This window comes from Pseudophryne corroboree, chromosome 11 (assembly GCF_028390025.1).
Source record: "Pseudophryne corroboree isolate aPseCor3 chromosome 11, aPseCor3.hap2, whole genome shotgun sequence".
Lineage (NCBI taxonomy): Eukaryota > Metazoa > Chordata > Amphibia > Anura > Myobatrachidae > Pseudophryne > Pseudophryne corroboree.
This window is the reverse complement of record NC_086454.1, coordinates 12,569,504-12,577,047: the sequence shown is the minus strand read 5'-3', so window position 1 is coordinate 12,577,047 and position 7,544 is coordinate 12,569,504. Positions and strand designations below refer to the sequence as shown.

The following is a 7,544-nucleotide window of genomic DNA, read 5'->3' as shown; positions in this document are numbered from 1 at the left end:
CGAAAAAACGCTACCTTTCTGGGAAAAACGCGGGAGTGGCTGAAGAAACTAAGGAGTGTCTGGCCGAACGCTGGGTGTGTTTGTGACGTCAAACCAGGAACGACAAGCACTGAACTGATCGCAGATGCCGAGTAAGTCTGGAGCTACTCAGAAACTGCTAAGAAGTGTCTATTCGCAATTTGGCTAATCTTTCGTTCGCAATTTTACTATACTAAGATTCACTCCCAGTAGGCGGCGGCTTAGCGTGTGCAAAGCTGCTAAAAGCAGCTTGCGAGCAAACAACTCGGAACGAGAGCCCCTGTGCGCTCTCCCTCACGCTCCTGTTCTCGGTGCTACTTCATGCGTCCCACCCACATATGTGACAACTGCAGCCGCAAAGTTTGGTAGTACTGTTGTGCTCTCCCCACCTCCCCTCTTCCTCGCGTGTCCCGGCACCCAGCCAAAAGAGGCAGCCAAGAAATTCCTGTTTGTCCCTAGATCACAGATAAATCCATATTATATAGGGGACAGTGCCTAGCAGGTACTTTGTTAGCAAACGGCCAAAACTTTCTGCACGGCAGGTGGGGCAGATGTAACATGTGCAGGGCCAGATACATTTCGGGACAGATACATTTCGGTGGGGTGTATTCAACATTAAATCTACATTGCAGTGTCAATAGACAGCAGACACTATCTAGCCTGCATACAAAAAATATTACCCAACCAAATCAAACTCATTCTGCACATGTTACATATACCCCCCCCCACACACACACACCCAACCCCCGCGGTGCACATGGTTTAGTCCATCTACTAACAAAGTTGCTGCTACGGTCAACTCTAAATTACCCCCTAAGTTTCCTCCACACTGCAAATCCACATTCTTTGCCTACCACCCTGCTGTTCTCTACATTCCCTCTTTTGTCCCTTCTTATCTCTAGATTCACTTCCAACCACAAGCATTTTTTCTTTTTCCGCTGTAACGCACGCCATCTCTCTATCCCAGGGGTTCTCAAACTCCGTCCTCAGGGGCGCACACAGTGCATGTTTTGCAGGTAACCCAGCAAGTGCACAGGTGTATTAATTACTCACACACACATTTTAAAAAGTCCACAGGTGGAGCAAATTATTTCACTTCGGATTCTGTGAGGAGACCTGCAAAACATGCACTGTGTGCGCCCCTGAGGACCGAGTTTGAGAACCCCTGCTCTATCCCCTCCATATCTCTCTGGGTATTTCTATAGCATCCCTACCACCCTATGTTTCACTATTTCCATTCTACAAACCTGGGTATCTCGATCTTTTCTCAACCACCCTGACCCTGTCTACCGCCTTCCATCTTCCAAAGTCTGACGTCCATTCTGGTCCCGGACAGGCTAAAGTGATCGCAGCGGCTAAATAAGTCCTCGCCTACTGAGAAACTGCAGCAGATCGTTTAGGACAGCTTGGATGTACATGCCATTGCACACTTCCAAACTACAAATACAATCCCCTGTAGTCGACAACTAACCAAACGCAGGACTGCCAACACCAGCTAGCGATCAATCAACTGTGACCCCCACAGTTAATCAACATAACTTACCTCCATTTGTGTACGTTCCCTACAAATTCGTCAGACAAAAAACAACTTACCCAAATAAAATTGCCCTTTCAAAATAAACAGATCACAATGGATTTAGACGAAGACCCCGCCGTCAGAAAATGGCGAAAAAACAAAGAACGGCAGGCAAGATGGTTAGCTAAGCAAAGCCAAGGGTCGCTAGACAGAATGCAAACTGCAAACGCAGAATCTCTGCTACGTAGACGCGAACAAGAAACAGTGGAGCAAGCTAAAGTGCGTTGCTCTGCAAATGCTAAATCTCAGCAAGGCCGACTACAACGCCAAACACTGGAGAATGCAACACTACAAAGAGCTGCCCATGCACAGTGTCAACAACGTCAACGTCGTAACGAATCATCTTCTGAAGCTCAAGCACGTTGCACTAAACAAGTACTAACTCACCAACATAGACTCCAACAAGAAACTTTTCAACAATCCAAAGCGCGTCGAGCTGCACATGCCAACTCTCAACAACGCAGACTCAATCGAGAAACATCACAGCAAACTACAGCCAGACGTTTGGCAGATGCAGAACACCATTGCATAGTTCAAAAGCAAAATACTCACATGCTCACGGATGTGGTCATCCATTTACAGGAACAGCAAGTCAAGCCACACAGTTGTGGTCCTTTTAACATCATGTGCCAGTTCTGTGGGTCCAGAAATTTTATTGATGAACGTCCTTCCGATGGTAAATTTACCAGCTGTTGCCGCATGACATCAATGGACAACAGTTGAACTATCCAGAATTTCTACGCAAGTTGCTCTCGGACACCACTCACCCCAACCGCATTCATTTCCGTGACAACATAAGATCTTACAACAGTGCTCTTTCATTTGCTTCAATGGGAGCTAACATTGTCACAATGCCAGGAAGAGGTCCATACGTTTTCAAAGTTTACGGACAAACATATCATCGCACTTCACACCTACAGCCTATAAATAATGAACCACCACAGTTTGCTCAGCTGTACGTTCTTGACAGCACACAAGCGGCCACCATTCGGGAAGATAATGCGGCCAACTCTGAGTGTCAGCGAGAAATAATGGACAAAATCGACCGATTCTTTCGTCAGCACAATCGACTTGCACATAGCTATCAGCTTATTTGCGAAGTTGAAAGACGAGAAGTTCACCTGGCAGCTCAAAAAGGAGAACAAGTTCCACAAATTAGCATGGCGCTAAGACGTGATCGACAATCAGATCAACGACGATACAACAAACCAACCTCCAATGAAGTCGCAATGGTCTTCGTGAATGAAGATGGTGAGCCACCGTTCCAACGAGACATCAGAATCTACCCCAAAAATCCACATGATCCAAAACAGACATTTATCAATATCCACATTCTAAGCCCAAACATGGATCCAATGACATATGCACTTCTTTTCCCATATGGCGAAGCTGGCTGGCAAAGCAATTGGCAATGTGATTCTTACAATGGAGCCAAGCTAAATCGCGTTCGCAACTATGTGACCATGTTGCAGTACAAGGCCGCCTTAACAGCCATTCGAGATGATTTCAGTCCCATCATGGCCGCAGGCAAGTTGACTCAACAGTGGTTAGTAGATTCATATCTTCAAGTCGAGGCTAATAGATTAAACTACATTCGACAAAATCAGCAACGCCTACGAGCAGAACAGTATCAGTGACTTGCTGACCACGTCGCAAACATGGCAGTTAATTTGAACATGCCAGCTGGTGTGTCCGTTATTCTACCTTCAAGCTTCGAAGGATCACCAAGACAGATGCGCGAACGTTGCTGTGATGCAATGTCAATATTTGCTAAGTGGGGAGCGCCAGATGTTTTCATTACATTCACCGCTAATCCAACTTGGCCTGAAATCATTGAGAACTTAAGGCCTGGCGAACAAAATTCTGATCGACCAGATTTAGTTGCACGCGTTTTCAAACTAAAGCTTAATTCTCTGATGGATGATCTCACCAAACATGGCTTATTTGGTCAGGCCAAAGCTTTTGTCTATACTATAGAGTTCCAGAAAAGAGGACTACCACATGCTCACATACTGGTCTCACTGCGAACAGAAGACAAGTTTACCACTGTTGAACAAATCAATAAATTTGTGTCAGCCGAAATTCCAACAGAAGATAACCCTCGGTTGCGCAACATCATCACACGATGTATGATGCATGGTCCATGCGGCGCTAACAATCCACACGCACCCTGCATGCAAGACGGAAAATGTACTAAGCAATTTCCTAAACCATTTAATGAAGAAACCATTCTAAACATTAATGCATATCCTGTGTACCGTCGTCGCCCTCAAGAACAAGTACACGTTAGAGGCGTATTTATGTCCAATCAAAATGTCATCCCATACAATCCATACTTGGCACTCAAGTACAACGCTCACATAAACGTGGAAGTCTGCACATCACTTGCAGCAATTAAGTACATCTACAAGTACATTTTCAAAGGCTTTAATTGCGCAAACGTTGCCATCACAACAAACGGACAGCCAGAGCTACGCTACAACGAAATCTCACAATTCATTGACTGCCGGTATGTCAGCCCACCAGAGGCAATTTGGCGTTTAAGAGAATCGCTAATGCACGATCGTTCACACGCCGTAATAAGACTTCCTGTACATCTACCTAACCAGCAGACCATCATCTTTGAACAAGGAAATGAAAACGAAGCACTCCTTGCAGCACAAACTGGTCGCACTAAACTAGAATCATGGTTTGACCTCAACTCTAATAATCCACAAGCACAACAATGGCTGTACTCTGAAATACCACAACACTACGTTTATACGCATGGCAATTGGCAGGAACGACAGCGAGGGGGTGAAAACATTGTGGCACGCCTGTATACCGTCAGTCTCAAAAATGAAGAACGCTTCTACCTACGGATTTTGCTTCTACATGTTCACGGTGCCATCAGTTTCCACTCATTGAGAACTGTAAATGGTGTCCTGTATGACACCTTTAAGGCAGCGGCTTTCGCTCATGGACTTCTCGAATCAGACGATGAATGGGATCACTGTCTAACAGATGCAGCCACGTACCTCATGGGCAAACAGTTACGCAAAATGTTTGCATACATCTGTTGCTTTTGTCAGCCAGCTCAACCACTTACATTATGGGAAAATCACATCACCAATTTAACTCTCGACTTTGTGCAACACATTACAGAACACATTGCACAAAATAAATCCCTCCACGAAGTTAACACAATTCTAAAACAACATGGTTTATCCTGTGCAGTGCTTGGCTTACCAATTCCAACAGGAAATGCCCCAAAAGAAGAGCAAATTAATCACGTTGAAGAGGCACAACAGGCTAATAAACGCATTTCAATGCATAATGAACGCCAGTTATATGCTTTCTACAGGATTGTCATGACAGTGGATAATGAAAATGTGCACAGCCAATGCTTTTATCTTGACGGACCCGGTGGATCCGGAAAAACATTCCTGTACACCACACTCATTGCGTACATCCGAGGACAATCAAAAATAGTACTCCCATTTGCAACAACCGGAATTGCTGCCACATTGCTAAAAGGAGGACGCACTGTTCACAGTGGATTTAAGCTTCCTGTGCCACTACTTGATACATCTGTTTCTTCCATGAGACTCACGTCACCAGAGGCAGAAGTATTACGGCAAGCTGCCCTCATCATTATTGATGAGATTACAATGCTTCCAAAACATGGACTTCGATGCATCGACAAGCTACTTCGTGAGGTCATGAACATAGACAAACCATTTGGAAACAAGACTGTTGGGTGATTTTAGACAAACACTTCCAGTTGTCACAAGAGGAACACAAACTGATATTCTCGAATGCTGCATCAAAGCAAGTCCACTGTGGAAAAATTTCACTCATCTCACTCTTACTACCAACATGCGCAGTGAAGGACAAGACCAACACAACGAATGGCTTTTACAAGTTGGAATGGGCAACGTGCCAACAATTTCAGACATCTCCAAAAATAACATCATTCAAATTCCCCAAAATATGGTCACCATGGACGATCTTATTACAACTATTTTTAACAATGTCCAACACATGTCAGTGGATGACCTTTCAACATGAGTCATTGTTGCGCCCACAAACGCACACACACTCGATATGAACCGCAAAATTATAGCACTAATGGCTGGAAATCCAACTATTTATTACAGCGCAGACTCTGTTGTCAGCGAAGATCCCAACGACACTTTAAACTTCCCACTTGAATTTCTTTACGACCAAACACCATCAGGAATGCCTCCACATGTCCTGCTCTTAAAAAAAGGCGTCATTATCATGCTTCTCCGCAACCTTAACCCAAAAAAGGGCTTGTGTAACGGGACACGATTAATTGTAGAAGACCTGAAACGTCACTTCATAAAGAGCAGAATTATATCAGAGTGACTGTGCAACCAAGGCGACATTGTGTTTATTCCCCGAATTGATTTTGCTCCAAATGATACCACATTGCCATTTATACTGCGACGTAGACAGTTTCCAGTTATTCCAGCGTACGCAATAACAATCAACAAATCCCAGGGACAAACTTTCGATCACGTTGGAATTCATCTGCCAACATCGGTGTTCTCACATGGCCAACTTTACGTTGCTTTATCTAGATCACGGAAAAAAGATCAAGTCAAAGTGTGCATTACACCAAACAAACACCAAGGGCAGCTGCTTTGTGACGAACGACACTTCACTAGAAATGTTGTTTTCAAAGAAGTTTTTGATATGTAAAAAATTTACTTTCTTGGTTTGAGCCAAAATAAAGTGTAACCAAACATACATTTTCTTCCGAAATTCTGTTCGCATAACATATTAGTAACACATTATTTCATTCATCCTCCCCTGCATCCACTCTTTACGCTGTCACAAAGGCCTACGCCCTCTTAACCATCGCACACCCTTTCCACCTAAATGTAACCACTAACAACATTAGGCTTAAAGGTAATACTCCATACCGTACAAATATTTGCCAGCTAAAGGACGTACAGAGGTTGCAGGGGCGTAGCCCCTTCCGACGGTGTGAAGAGCGCCCGTAGGGCGCGATGAATCACCTAGTAAACAATATAAATGCAATACAATGGTCGTTACTTACAGCAACATTTCAAATAAAACAGCACAGTGTTCCTGGCGCTGCAATTGTCGGATTCAAAAGCAGCTCTCTCAGGGGTATTAGGTCATTTACCCCAATATAGAAAAAAAAAAATACAATATGAGAGTGCGCTTATTAAATCCGATGTAGATTTTATTTTATATAATAATAAAAACTTTTAATTATATACATATAATTCTATATGCTTTAATACCAGCCGGCCGGCTTTATACACACTTGCTTACAATAAAATTGCTTAATATAAAATTGGAACACAATTTCTAAGTATTTAAATTTTCATTAGGCTGAGTTTTTATCCACAGCTCCAATCTATCTGCATGAGTCCAAAAGATAATTGTCAGCTTGTTATACCAATTATATCAATTAGCAGACTCTTGTTCAGATTTCTGATACCAAGTGATCAGTTTAGTGTTAATCCAAACCATCGCCTTCCTCACAGCTGAACAGTCCGTTTAAGGCAGTTCATATTACTTTGTTACAACTGTAACTGTTTGAGATTAATATGTATCAGGTTGAAATTAGTGTACCGTACAGATGCTTCTGTTATCCAGCTTGCAAGCATGCATGCGACGTCCCTCCTGGTTAGTGTTTCTCGTCACTGTCCGTTAGCTCTGGAGGGGGATCACTTCATAAGTCGCTCTCCATTTTTTCTCCCGGCGGCTAGCCGTATGGCTGGAATAATTCCTCGTCAGCTTGACTGGAGAATGAAGGATCTGTCGGCAAAGAAGGCATGCACAACCCCGTGCCTTCAGGGTGTAGGTAGATGCCGGCCAGTGGATAAGCAGGATTACTGCTGTCTGTATGAGAGTGTTTGACAGACGCGTTTCCCCGCCTACTCGAGAGCATCGGCGGCTTCCTCAGTGT

At 43.8% G+C, this 7,544-nt stretch overlaps 1 pseudogene; it reads left to right on the top strand.

Annotated features, from left to right (window-relative positions):
* Nucleotides 1–2,424: 2,424 nt before the first annotated feature.
* LOC134969947 (uncharacterized) lies at nucleotides 2,425–5,644 on the top strand (annotated as a pseudogene).
* Nucleotides 5,645–7,544: the final 1,900 nt, after the last annotated feature.